The sequence below is a fragment of the Cenococcum geophilum genome, assembly GCF_001692895.1.
Source record: "Cenococcum geophilum 1.58 unplaced genomic scaffold K441scaffold_5, whole genome shotgun sequence".
Classification (NCBI taxonomy): domain Eukaryota; kingdom Fungi; phylum Ascomycota; class Dothideomycetes; order Gloniales; family Gloniaceae; genus Cenococcum; species Cenococcum geophilum.
Genome location: NW_027137563.1, coordinates 40,861 through 55,692, shown reverse-complemented (window position 1 = coordinate 55,692; position 14,832 = coordinate 40,861).

Here is a 14,832-nt window from a genome sequence, read left to right as displayed (position 1 = left end):
TTTTTTTTAAAAAATATTTATAACTTAACTATTATAGTAGCTATTAATATAAAAGTTTAAATATAGCTTATTATATAGTTAATAAAATGGTTTATAAAAAAAAAAAATTTTTATAATATAAACTAAAAAGGTTTGCTTTTATATATACTAGATTTTTATATTTATTATATTTGTCGGTATCACCCAAGTGCACTTGTATGGTCTATTAATCGTAGATTTGTCTGGTGTTTAATAGGTAAAGGAAGCAGAGGATCGTAAGGATCGCTGTGCCTAAGTAGGGGGCTGATGAGTCATCATAAGGATGACTAATCAAAGACACGAATACCTCAACCTCGACCTCGACCTCGACCTCAACCTCTGTCCATATATTCCGACAATATTAAAAACTTATTTATAATATAAAACAAAACCAATGCCTACGCAGAATCACATGGGCCTACAAGAGGACACCACGTGCCGCACTGGAACGCGAAGCAGCAGTACTACTACTAGACATATATACAGACACAATTGCTATGCAGAGAGCAGCCACAGTACAAGGCCACCCAGTAGAGAAGGATATACGCCAAACACTAGAACGTATACGAGGAGCAAGGGCCCCCCAAAGAGGGAACGCGCCTAAGCCCATAAGCCAGGAAGCCCTTCGCCTACGAGCGGTAGAGAGAGAACAGGAAATACGGAAGCTACTACAACACCAAGCGGAGACCCGGCGCCACGCCGGTGGAGCACCACCACGGCGATAGAGGATAGGAGGCCACCAGCACAAGTGGAGATCTACTATATACATCGCAAGATGGGCAGACATTAAGTGGAAGCGACGCTGGAAGAAGGCGGTAAAAGCACAGAGGGCTGCCACATGGAACACCCCATGGACGATACCTACTCTCCCCCTATACGAAGGACAGACGAAGGCAGAATCCACGGCCGCATTCCTACTAAGGATAGAGGTCCTAGGACTAAACGCGTAGCTGGTAAGCATCTATGTGCTAAATACTACACCACACTACACGTGCGGATGGCCTATATAGTTAGTGCGCTATATACTACTCTTCTGTAACTACCGTACTGTAAGAGACTAGCTATTTACTAGAGTAGGCACAAATAATATTACCCGAATGCTTTCTATAAGTAGGGGCCTATACGTAGTAGCACAATAGCTTATAGGCTAAGAAGTCCTCTAGTAGTTCTAGACTGCAAATGAGATCCAACAGGAGGATACCGAAGGATACGCCCCCTTCTAGTCCCTTAAAGACTGGACACCCCCGCCTAGTTAAAGGCGGCTCACAGGCAAACCGCCGAACCCTCCTACCCCCCCCTAGACCTTCTAAGATACCTTAGAAGCATAGTTTAAAAGGCAGACGTAATATAAAGGTATATAGGCTAGGCGCAGGCGGAGCGCGTAAGACTAGCTAGAAGGACAAACCTAGGTTTTCCCCCTTAGGGGTTTTTCCTATATATAGAAGGTAGAAGCCTGCATGGACCTAGAAAAGGGACCGAATCGGGCAATAAATAGAATTAATAATAATAATAATAATAATATTTATAATATAAATATACAAGTTTTAATTTTATTATATTTAAATATAACTATAAGTATTATATCCCTAGTTAGGGAACAGTTAACTATAATATAATAGTCCTTTATAGATGCCTTAGCTTAGCAGTAGGCTGCACTAGAAGCCTAGTATTAATAATTAATAGAAGCAATCTATAAAGAACTCTGTAATATTAAAGCATTTATATTAGAGACCCTAACACCGCCTATAAATAAAATTAATATAACTATATCTAAGCCTAGACCCTTAAACGCGAACTTTAAACTAGTAATAGTAACTTAACCTATATCTATAATGAATTTAATACTCGCTATAAAATCTAAAAAGCTCCTTAATTCTCTAATATTTAATAAAAATTAAAACGACCTATATCCCTTTATAATTAAGCTCTGTCTTAAACTTTTAACGAACTATAACTAATACCCTACTAAAGCTAGCAAGGTTAGCTATAGAATGTCTTATTTAAGCAAAGACGCTATATATACTATAGATCCATTCTTTTATAACAGCACCTTTATTAATTTTAAAATCTTTATTTCTCTACTAGAATAAACGTATAATAACGCTAGCCGCGAATATATAGCTGTTATTAAACTTAAAAACTTATAATAACGGAACCAAGACTTTACTAGCTTCTTTTTGGAATTTTTAGGCCTTATTAGCGAACTAGATTAGAATAAAGCCGCTAGAGTTACTACCCTTTAATAAGCTATTTTGGATAAGATTAAAGCTTAATTAGTAGGTAGAAAACTACTGAAAAACCTATCCGAATTTGCTATAATATATTAATAAATTAATAAGGACCTTTAATATAATAAATAGACTCGTTTTCTAAAGTTAACTATACCTTATATTTAGAACTCTATAAAACCAATATATACCCTAAAGCGTGATCCGTCTCTAAAACCTAAAAGCCCTATATATAACCCTATAGACCTTAATACCGCTTAATCCTATACACCCTTAGGAACTAATAAATAAAGAACTTAAGCTATAAATAGAGAATGCTTTAAATACAGTAAAAAGGGATATATTTAAAGAAATTATTAAACTTACCCTTTTAAAAAGGTCCGTCGTAGTTCCTTCTAGTCTTTAAATTATACTTACTCTATAAATTATACTTAGTTGTTATAAAGTATATTACCTTTAGTTAACTTAGAAAATAAATTATCCTAGAGCTAAGTTGCGCCTTAGGATAAAAAGTAGAAGAGTATAAGTGTCTAGGCTCCTTTAGCGCTAATATATAATATAACTCCCTTAATATACTTAGCGAAATTTAAATACTTAGAAAATAAAAGGAAGTATAAATTCTTATAGATAGCGGAGCTACTAGTATAGGCTTTGTCACGGGACCACCCCCTAACACCTTGTATACGACTACCCGTTCCTACCAACCTAGCAACTAAAGACCGATTACGATACTGCAATATCCGCAATATTCGCAATATTTATAATATCCGCTCGCAATATCCGCAATATCCGAAATATCTGTAACTTTTGCCCTATGCACTTATTGACCTAGTAATAAGTAAACAGTATATACCCCTTCTTGTACCTTTTTACCTTCTTTCCTTACGCAACGTCTTGACTTTATTATACAGTTTATGTACGTAGCTTAATAATATCTACTTTGCTATATATTATCGTCACTTATACTCACTCCGTGACACTACATTGCGTTAAAAACCTATATTCTGCCCTACCCCGCCCAGTCTAAAATGCAAAACAACCTTAAAGCCCCTATAACGGCCGCTAACATTATATCCGCACTTTAAGAACAATTGGCAAATATACAGAAGTCTTTTATAGACGCCCTTATATAGAACTAGGCTACTATAGCTAAACAACAAGCTAAATAAGAAGCACGGCACTAGGAATTAATTAAAGCACTTTAAAAAGAAGTCCGCACCCTTAAGACACTCGCGTTAGGGACCTAAGACCAAACACTAGCCTAAGAGGCTGCTAACACGCCACCTATAGATAAGACAAAAATAACTAAATCTGGACCTGGCTTATCGGGTGCGAACCTTAAGCCAGCTGTAGATATTTATCCCGTAAATCCGTCTACTATACCACAACAATCTAAAAAATTACTAGACCCTCTAGTATTTACCAGTAAACAATAAGAACTTTAATTATTCTTAAGCCGGCTTAAGAATAAGCTAACTGGTAATATTAACTGTTACCTAACTAAGGCTAACTAACTCTACTACGCCTTAAGTTAACTAGGAGGAGACGCAGCTAACCTTATTAAACCTCTCCAGCCAAACTTAGTATAAAGCTTAGTCGTGCTTCTTAAAGCTACGTATAGTAACCTAAACCATTAAGCTACCGCTTAAAGGAAGATAAACTATATTACTTAAAAAAAGAAAAGCTTTCTAGTATACTTCTCTAAATTTAACTGCTACGCAAAGGAAACAGGCTAGAATAACTCCGCACTAATTAATAGCCTTATTAAATCCCTAAGCCACGAACTAAAAACCTCTTTAATAGGTATGGACCTACTAGGAGCCCTTAATGCCTGCGCAAACGTTATTAACAAATGGTATAATAATATACTACATCTAATACCAAAGCCCGCTCCTTAATATAATACAACAGCCCTATAAGTCCCTGCTAAGTCATCTTCTTAGTATAAGCACCCTAATGCTATAGACATTGACTCTAGGACCCTAGAGTACGCCCTACTAGGGTCCTCTAAATAAGAACAACGCATTAAACTAGGCCTCTACTTTAAATGCGGAAGCAAGGCTTATATCTTAAAATACTATTCCGTCCCTATACTTACGCCCTAAAATAATTTATAAACGGCCAATACTAGTAGCCGTTTACTATACCAATCTTCCGGTTACCGTTCCCAATCTTTATCTAGTTCCAGCCCCGCATTTAGTAAACACTTATAAGGGCGAAGCTCTGGCATATAATTACCCTTAGGAACCCTGTCCTAATTGCCTCTAAAAGGAAGGTCTTAGAGCTAAGTCGCTCTCTAGAACGGCGCTGCCTTAGGATCTCGTTAAATGCTTTAAATATTATAAACTCTGACTCTTAGGATCGAAGTATAACCATTAACTATTGTCTTTGGCAGAACAATTAATAGGTTAATACTTAAGCCCTAATTAATACAGAAGCTAGTAGCATAGGATTTATTAACAAGATCTTTATATAAGATAATAGTTTTACCCTAACCCCCCTTAACCGGCATATTAATGTATTTAGATTTAATGGCAAACGCACCATCTTAGGGCGTATTACCTATATGGTAGCACTAAGACTCTAATACCTAAACTATAAAGAACAGATTAAGCTTTTCGTTACTACCTTAGGTCACCTAGTAATTCTTAGACAACCCTAGATAAAGCTATACAAGGTAGTTATTAATTGGGATAACCTTAAGCTTCTATTTACCGCCTCTTATTACAAGCAGAAATGCTCTATAACTTACCGCTCTAAACCTAAACCAAAGCCTAAGATTTTTACTAATGTCTGCCCCGAACTAAAAACAATATATCTTTTATCTTTTATCTTTAATAATAACTATATAAAAGCCTTTAAGGAGTTAAAGGACTAACTTATCTCCTCCCTAATTCTTTATTACTATAACCTAGACCTTAAATTAATGTTAAAAATGGATGCCTCTAGTAGGGTAGTAGTGGGGGTCCTTTTACAGCTACACCTAGATAGTAAATAGTACCCTATTACGTTCTTCTTAAAAATAATAGCCCTAGCTAAGTGTAACTACAAAGTGTATAATAAGGAAATGTTGGCTATTATATAATTATTATCCTAGTAACGTGTAGAGCTTAAAAGCATAGACTCTTAGATTAAGGTCTATACTAATTATAAAGCCCTTAAGTATTTTATAATAACAAAATAACTTACTGGTTAATAGGCCTAGTAGGCTAAAATACTCTCCTAATTCTTCTTTATAATTATATACCGCCCTAGTAAGCAAAATACTAAAGCTAATACTCTAACCTAGAGAGAACAGGACGTAGGGCTATAAGATAAGCTAAAGGCTCAGCACTGAACATACGCCCTCCTCTATACCAAATAGCTTAACCTATATATCCTTAAGGAACTGAGCTCTAAATAGAATAAGGTAGCACCTATAGAAGGAGAGGCCCTAGATAAACTAATAGGACTAATTAATTGCATCCTAACTATAAACCGCACAGCCAAATCTCTAGAAGCCCTCCGCGATTAAGCTATAGGAGGTAACTCTAATTTAGAAATAGAAGATGGACTGCTCCTATACTAAGAACGGCTTATAGTTCTAAATATTAACAACCTATAAACAGAGCTAATCTATAAAGCCTACTATTAAGTCTTTATAGCGCACCCTGGTTAAGACAAGACCTACTAACTACTATTACCTTATTACTATTGGCGAGGACTCCTATCCAATATAGAACAATTTATTAGAAATTATTATACTTATAAACGCGTAAATACCCCTAGGGACTAAACTCCTGGATAGCTGTAACTACTACTAGTCCCTAAACGCCCTTAGCAATATATTATAATGGACTTTAAATTATTCCTAAAGGATAAATATAGCTATAATATAGCCTTTATAGTAGTTAACTAAGTAAGTAAGCTATTTCCCTCTCTTGCTTTAAGACTATAACTATAAGGGACATGGCCCGTATATACGTTAACAACATCTACTAGATTTATAGCGCTCCTAAGTTAATTATCTCTAACTATAGACCCTAATTTATATTGGACTTCTAGGATAAATTCTACCCCATTTTTAGAATTTAGATTAAGCTTTTTACTATATTTTACCCTTAAACTAATAGCTAAACTAAGATTATAAACTAGTACCTTAACTAGCAACTCTGCCCCTTTATTAGCTACTATTAAAATAACTAGTTAGAACTGCTGCCTATAATAGACTACGTATAACTTATACTCCCTTATAATAGTATAGGAATATTACTATTTAAGTTATTCTATAGATATAAACTATAAACGTCCTTTAATTAGGATGGACCTATAGGACCTATAATAGCCCACAAACGCCTTAGCTATAAAGAGGCCTAGGTATTTACTAAGAGAAGATATAGAGCCTAGGAGACCGCCTAAGCAATTATAAAAAGAGTATAAGAAAAAAAGGAGTCTAATATAAATTAATATTATTATAAGGTAGACTTATATATAGGAGATAAGGTATAGGTGTTAATAAGGAACTAGAAGACCTAGAGGCCAAGCTATAAGCTAGACCACTAAATAGCTAGCCCCTATAAAATCCCTAAGAAGGTAGGGCACTCTTTTAAGGTTAAGCTACTAGAGTTAATAAAAATTCACCCTATCCTCTCTCTAGATTAACTGTGAAAGGTTATAGACAACCTATTGCCTAGATAGTATAACAACCCCCCACCGCCAATTTAGATTATAGAGGATAAAGAATAGGAAGTTAAAAAGATCTTAGCAGTTAAGAAGGACTATAGTACCTTAAAATACTATATAAGCTAGGTAGGTTATAATAAAGACCTAAAATAGTACCCCGTATTTAATTTTAAGTACTCTCTTTATAAGCTATAAGATTTCCACCTAGCCCACCTAGACCTCCCTAGACTACCACGCAAATTAAATAGCTGGATTAAATGCTAGGAAAAAGGGTTAGATAACTATAATAATTTAGACAATAATAAAGAACTTAGATAAAGCCTAAGGGCAGGCTTTTTTAGGAGGGGGGGTAATATAATAATGCTAAAGCGCATTACCTGCCAAATTCTGCCATATTCTGCTACCTGTTATATTATCGCATACTATTTAGTACTATTTCTTACTGTTAGCTCGCCTACTATTAGCTTATCCACTACTAGCGCCTTAGCGGCTTGCGCTACCTATTTATTTATACTAGTCCTTATAACCCCCTTTCCTTTTCTTTAGCTTAGTATCTTATATAGTAGTAATCTATAAGCTTTAGTTTAGAAGTATTTATACAAGCCTGTTATAGGGGGTTGTTATACTATCCTAGTAATAGGTTATCTGCGGCCTTTTGTAGTCGATCCAAAGAGAAGATAGGGTAGATCTTTATTAACTCTAGTAATTTAACCTTAAAAGAGTATCCTACTTTCTTAAAGATCTTATAAGGGCCAGCTATTTAGTAGTTTAGTTTATAGCTCGGCCTTTAGGTTTTTTAGTTCTTTATTAATAACTATTATAACGGAACCTTATAGCAAGAACTACAATGGGTTCGTTAATAGGCTAGGTGTGTAGGAAATGCAAGTACAAAAGTCAACAACGTAATAACAACTAGTAGAGTGGTTGCCCAACAGATTAACTCCAATTATATTCTGAGAATTACTATAAGGAAGGAACTATCTAGGTAGGGACTAAGGGTCCTTAAATACATAACCGTACTTCTATAAAATCCTTCTTATATATAATATACGTCTTATATATAAGGTACATGAGTTCCTCTTATTCCTCTTGTTTAATACGTAGTATATTATATAACCTTAGTTACTATTCCTTGTTACATAGTTCTATTGGCTCCATTTTAGACCGTGCCTAAATTAACTAACTAGCTTCTTCCGTCTCTTCTCTAAGTAGTTATAATATTATACTTAAAGCGTCCGTAACACTATTTCCCTCCTCTTTATTTTTGTCCTTAAAGATTTAAAATATCTCTAAGTCGTTTACTAGAGGTATAATATCCGTTTAATTAATTTAGTTAATATTATTGCTTATTATACCTAAAGCAATTTCTTCTTTATACGCCCAACGTCGTGCTCGCACTATTACTGCAATATTGTCTCTTAGTAAGATTATGCCGTCTCTATGTTCTCGTTATTCGAAAGAGGGGTTGGTTTATATTACGTTGGCAAACCCATCTTCGCGATAACCGTTCTCTTGCTTAGAGTATACTAAAGCGAATATTCGTTCGTCCTATAATATTCACTCTACCTCTAATACTAAATATGCGCGACCTATTACTCTTAATAGTCGTCTAGTTCCCTAATTAATTTGTCTTAGGGTCTTATATTTAATCTACTACTACGCGGCTGGATAGTAAACTATTGTAAGCCCTTGCTAAGTTAGAATGTTCCCATAATGCGGAACAGAAGGCTCTAAATACTTAAATTACGGCGTCTACTTATCTGCTTCGTTTTAAGAAGGTTTATAAGAAGGTTTATTTTAAGGAATAGAAACTTATAGAATAAGGTCTATAGGAATTAGGTAATAAAAGAATAGATTCTCTTCTAATAGAAAAGGAAATAGATCTAAGTAGTTTGGCAACTGCTCTTCTTGGGTCCCCCTTAGGTAACTTATTCTTTAGCAATCCTTTTTTATTAATACTGCCTAACCTAATCTCTTTTAATACTCCTATACCTTTCCTATAGCGTTCTTTAAATTCTCTAGTAGCTTCTAGGTAGTCTTAGTGTAGCCTATCTACTTAACCTTATACTATATCTTGTCGTTAATATTCTTATAATTAACGATCTTTAATACTTACCATTTATCTTCTTCTTATTCTCTATATATATCTGCTTTATAAACCAGTAGCTTAATATTCCTATATACTGGCTTTAGCATTACAATATGCTATATAGGGTAGATCTTTATTTTGGCTGGTAGGTTTAACTTAAATATAACCAGTAAAATCCTCTATATAATTTTAAAAGGTCCTAGTCTAACATAGTCCAATTTCTTGCTTAGTCGTTAACTCTTAAAATTTTTATATAGTAGCCATACTTTATCTCCCTCCTTAAGATCTGGTCCCTTAGATCTCTTAGCATTATAGTACTTTTTTATTCTCTCTTATACTTTCTTTACTAATTCCATAAGGTCTATATAAAGATTTATTAATGTTTTTATTCTCTCTTTAGCTGTACTACTCGTTTTCTTTACTTACTATAGTAACAATAATATTCTTAGCTTATATCTATAATTTGCCTTAAATGGTAATATACCTATTCCTTCTTAAGGTGTTATATTATATGCGAATTATATAACTAGTAATAGCGATACCTAATTATTCTATATATAATTAATATAATGCCTTAGGTACTGCTCTAGCGTCTAATTTAACCTTTCCGTTTAACTGTCTATCTGCGGATAATATGCAGTAGAAGTTACTGCTTAAACTCCTTACTCCGCTAAGAATACTTCCCAAAATGCTGCTATAAATCTTAGATCTCTATCCAATATAATTTTACTTAGTGCTTTATATCTTATAAATACTTCTTTAACGTAGATTCTAGCAATATCTTCTACTAAGATTTCTTCTATACATACTATAAAGTATCCCTACTTTGTAAGCTTATCTACTATCACTAAGATCGCGTTATAATCTTATCCAGTAATAGGATCTTTTAATTTTAGTAACTTAATAATAAAGTCCTATAATATAACCTCCTATAGTCTCTCTAGTATTTTAATAGGTTGTAGCCCTCTATATAGCTTATACCTCGTTAGTTTGTTCCTTTAGCAATTTAGATATTCCTTTATAACCTTTTTAGCTATTCTTTAGATTCCGTTAATAATATACTCTTCCTAGAGTCTTAATACTAAGCCTATAGCTTTATTATGTCCTTAGGTTAGTCCCTTATGGAAGTCCTCTACGAATTACTCTGCTATGCTTTTTAGGATGTACTTTGCTTCTTAATTTTCATATATATCCGTTTATAAATCTTCTAGCTATACTTTTAGAATTCTTTATGCCTAAAAGCTTTCTAGTATCTCGTAGACTTTCTCTAGTTCGTTGTCTTCTTAAGTTACTATAATTTTTAGATAATTATACCTAATTAATCCGTCTGTATCTTTTCGCAATAAAGCCCCTAATAGCTTTTCCTTATTTTATAGTTTAGCTTTACGGCTTAGAGCATCTACCTGCGTATTATCTGTACCTTTGGTATGCTAAATCTTAAAATGGTATTTTATAAGCATTTCTGCCCATCTAACCTGTCTTTAGTTAAGTTCCTTTGTTATTAGGAATCCTATTAGGTTCTTATAATCCGTTTTAACCACAAATAATTTCTCTATGCCTTATAAAAATACTCTTTATTCCTTTAATACTGTAACTATACCTAACAATTCTTTATTATAGATGTTATAGTTTAACTCCAGTAGTGTTATCTTTTAACTATAGTATACTACTAGGTGCCATCTATCCTAATACCTTTATATAAAGTACGCCCCTAGTATATAGTCTAATACATTTATTTCTACAACCGTCTTTAGTCCTAGTTAATAGATCTTAAGAACTGGCTCCTAGGTAAACAACTCTTTAACTTTTTTAAAGAGTTCTCTTTACTCTTCCCCCTATACCTATAGTTCTTCTTTCTTTATTAACTGTATAAATGGCTTAATATCCTTTAACTATTATGCTATAAACCTTCTGTAGTAATTACAAAACCCTAAAAACAATCTTAACTATATAACGTTCTCTAGTTCCTACTAATTTACTATAGCCTTAATCTTTTTTGGATCTATACTAAGTTAGCCTAGTTTAATAATAAATCTAACGAAATTGGTTTTCTTGGTGAAGAATTCGTATTTCTTAATTACTACTAGCATTTATTCTTCTTATAGTCTCTTTAGAACCCATTTAACGTGTTCCCTGTGTTCTTCCTTAGTTACTAAGTAAATAATAATATTATTAAGATATGCTATAACAAATTTATCTAAGTGTTCTCCTAATATATTATTAATATGCTTTTAGAACATTACTAGTGCGTTTATAAGCCCGAATTATATAACTAATAGTTTATACAGTCCTTTCCTTAACCTAAAGGCTGCCTTCCATTTATCGCCTTCCTTAATCCTAATTTAATAGTACGCCTATCTCAGATCTATCTTTATAAAGATTTGTATATTACCTATCCTATTTTAGATTTTGCTAATTAAGGGTAAAGAATACCTATCCTTTCTAGTAATGCTGTTTAACTATCTATAGTCGATACATAGCCTTAGCTTGCTATTCTTCTTTAGTATAAATAGTACTAGATAACCTGCTAATAACTGCAATAGTCTAATATATCCCTTCCATAGATTTTCCTAGATAAACTCTTTTAACGCTCTACCCTTTTCTTCAGTAAGCTTATAGATTAGAAAGAACTTTAGACTTATTCCTAGTTTTAACTTTATTTTATAGTCCTATACTATATATTCTAACAGCTTTTTACTTTCTGGTAACTATAGTTTCTTACCGTACTTATAATATCTCTTTAGTATATAGCTTAGTCCTTTTTCTATTTCTTTATAGGTTGCTCCTACTTAGTACTATACTAACTTGGCTTATTATTATATCTTGCGGCGTTAAGTATCTCTAATATTAACCTAACCTGTAATCCAATTAATTCTTAGATTATATTCCTATAACTAAGGCATACCTAATACTGCCTCGTCCCGTCCTAATAGTAGGATATTAAAAGACATCTTAATTTATCTTCCTTTAATAGTTATCTAAATAGGTCCTATTTTAAGATTAATAATCCCTCCTCTATAGGTTATTAGATCTCCTAAAATTATAACTAATAGGTAAAGTTACTCCTTTTATCTATAAGGTAGCCCTATTCTCTTAACTGCTGCTAGTAAGATATAGTTTCGCGTTACTCTACTATCTATTAGCGCTTTAAACTACTAATCTTACTAATTAATCCGTAAATTTAGGTGTCGTCCTTGAATTCCTTTAAGGGTCTAAGGCTCTACTACTAGCTCCCTTTGGTCCTATAGGCCTCTACTTTTCCTAACTATTGGCTACTTAATCCTAGTATACTTGGCTTATTTTTTAGCCAATACCTAGTTCGCTTTTTATCTTTAATATACTATAGACACGTATTTTCTAGGCATTTCTACTACTATTGTCCGTCTAAGCATTCTTCTATAAGGAATCTTCTTAGTTAAAGTACTAAACTTCCTTCCTCTTAGATTTCTATTAGATGCTATCTATATATATATTTAGTATTCCTATACTATTACTTGTCCGTTATCTAGTATATCCTTATAAGGTATTTCCGATTCTTTTCTTTTAGATTCTTATGCATTTTGTATATATCGTCCACGCATGCAATCCATGATATTATATAGTATGCTAGGTGCTTTAGGTTAACTCTTAGCTCGTCTTCACCCTTAAGTTTAAACCTTTATCGTGCTAATCTAAACATTATGACTTTATTCGCAGGTACTAAGATACGTCTCTCACTTCTCTAGTCCTCTAAACATTCCTCTAAATCCTTTGACATTATAATTAAGGCTCCTTTAATATGTATTATAGCCTTCTCTATAATTAGGTAGTCCTAGATAACCTTTTTATCTAACTATATATAGAAATCTTCCTACTTATTATTGCATCGTTGCCTATACTACTTTTGGTATAGCTGCTAGAGTATATACGGTCTATCCGTAAGGAAATATCTCTTTATTACTGCGTCGTGATAGCCTTTAGTATGTCGTTCCTTAAACCTAATAGGAATCCCTAGATCCTCTTCTTGTTCCAGTTTAGTAAGCCACTTAGCTCTTAGTGTGCCTTCTCTCGGCCTATTAGTAATTCTTTATACTAGTGCTCTGTCCTTTATACGTCCCAATATACTAGATCTTTTATTTAGTTTCTGTTCTTACCACGCAATAATTCTTTATCTGAATTCTTCTATAGTTTCTTTTAGTTTGCGCCTTGCGCTCTAATCCTCAAAGTTATCTTACTTCTTAATCTTGGTATCAATTCTTTAATCTTTAGGCTAAACGCTATACTCCCCTAGTAAGTCTTCTAGGTCCATATATCTGTCTCCTAGTTTAATTGCTATTTATGCCGCAGATTCTCTAATCTATAAAGAAGCTCTTGGCCTCTTATCTATAGGTGTCCTAATTTATACCCCAAATTCTTAACCCCTTAGATTCTTTAATCCCGAGCTTACTTCTGACTTAAGCTTAGCCCCTACCTTAGTCTAACTAGGCTTAACTAGTGTCCTCGTCTCGTCTTAAGAGTCCTAGATCTCACTTATCTCGTCTTAAAAATCTTATACCGTTGGGAATTCTTATCCTAAGCTCATTCGTATATCTTTAAACTAAGCTGCTACTCTACTCCATCGGTTTCTGTCCATTATAGGTCCTTAAGCTTACCTTATCTCGTCTTAAAAATCTTAGTCATCTTTTATCTCATCTTAAGAATCTTAAGCGTTTGGCCTTTTGCCTTTATTAAGTACCGAAGTAGTTCGCTATCCTACTTCTCTTGCGTCTCGTAAAGCGATAGACATTATATCTAGTAGGGTTTTAATCCCTACTAATGTTCCTTATTCTATAATAGAATTATTCTCTACCTCTAGTATAACATCTCTAAGGTCTACTCGCTCCTAGTAAGCGGCCCTTATTACCTTATTATCACGGAATATTTCACCTAGGTTAAATTTATCGTCCTTAATATCCAATCTGCGAACTAGTTCGTTGGTTCCTCTACATTCTATAGGTGCTAGCTCTTATAGCTAATAGCTTACGCCGTACTTAGCGTCCTTATAAATTTAGTATACGTTATTATAACAAAACGCAAAACTTCTAATTAAACACTCTTTTATTCCTTGCAGTATATTATCGTCCCTTTATATATATATATTGTCTACTAATCTCGTGCCTTTTACTATATAGTGACTTTATCTACTTCTATAGTCTCTAACGTAATAACCCTGTTTTCCGTAATTTATATAAGCTCCTTCTTTAAACCATTTTTCTTATTATAGAGTCCGCCTAAATGTCTTCTACTATTAAGATTCCTAATTCGGCCTTTACTCCTTAGACCTTTAATTACTTAATCCTTATCCTCTAAGTTTCTATAGTTTACTCCATTTTTTATAGGCTTCTTTAGTACCACTTAGGTTTATTAGCTCTGCGCCATACCATAGTTTCTAACTTAGCTTTTATTATTGCGTACTCTGCGCCTTATATAACTATAGAACTCTATCCTAGCCTCTCTTAGCCTGTTCCCTTTAGTAGATCTAATTATTAATCTTAATCGCCTAATCTATTAGTTCCCTTAGGGTATCCGCATCTTCTATTAGAATAATCGCGTCCTAGACTTTAGCCTTAAGTCCCTATTTATACTATGCTATAAGCGCCCTATTATTCCACTCTACTTATATTGCTAGTGTCTAGAACTATATTATATACTTAATTACTAAAGTTCATTATATAAGGTTCTAGAGTTTTCTTTCCACTATAGTTATTTCTTCCGGGTCTCCAAATATCTGCGTTAGTTATTCTGCAAATCCTTCCCAACTTAAGAATATAAATCGCACATCTTAGTTAGTAGTCGTTATTCCATTTGCCTATATCT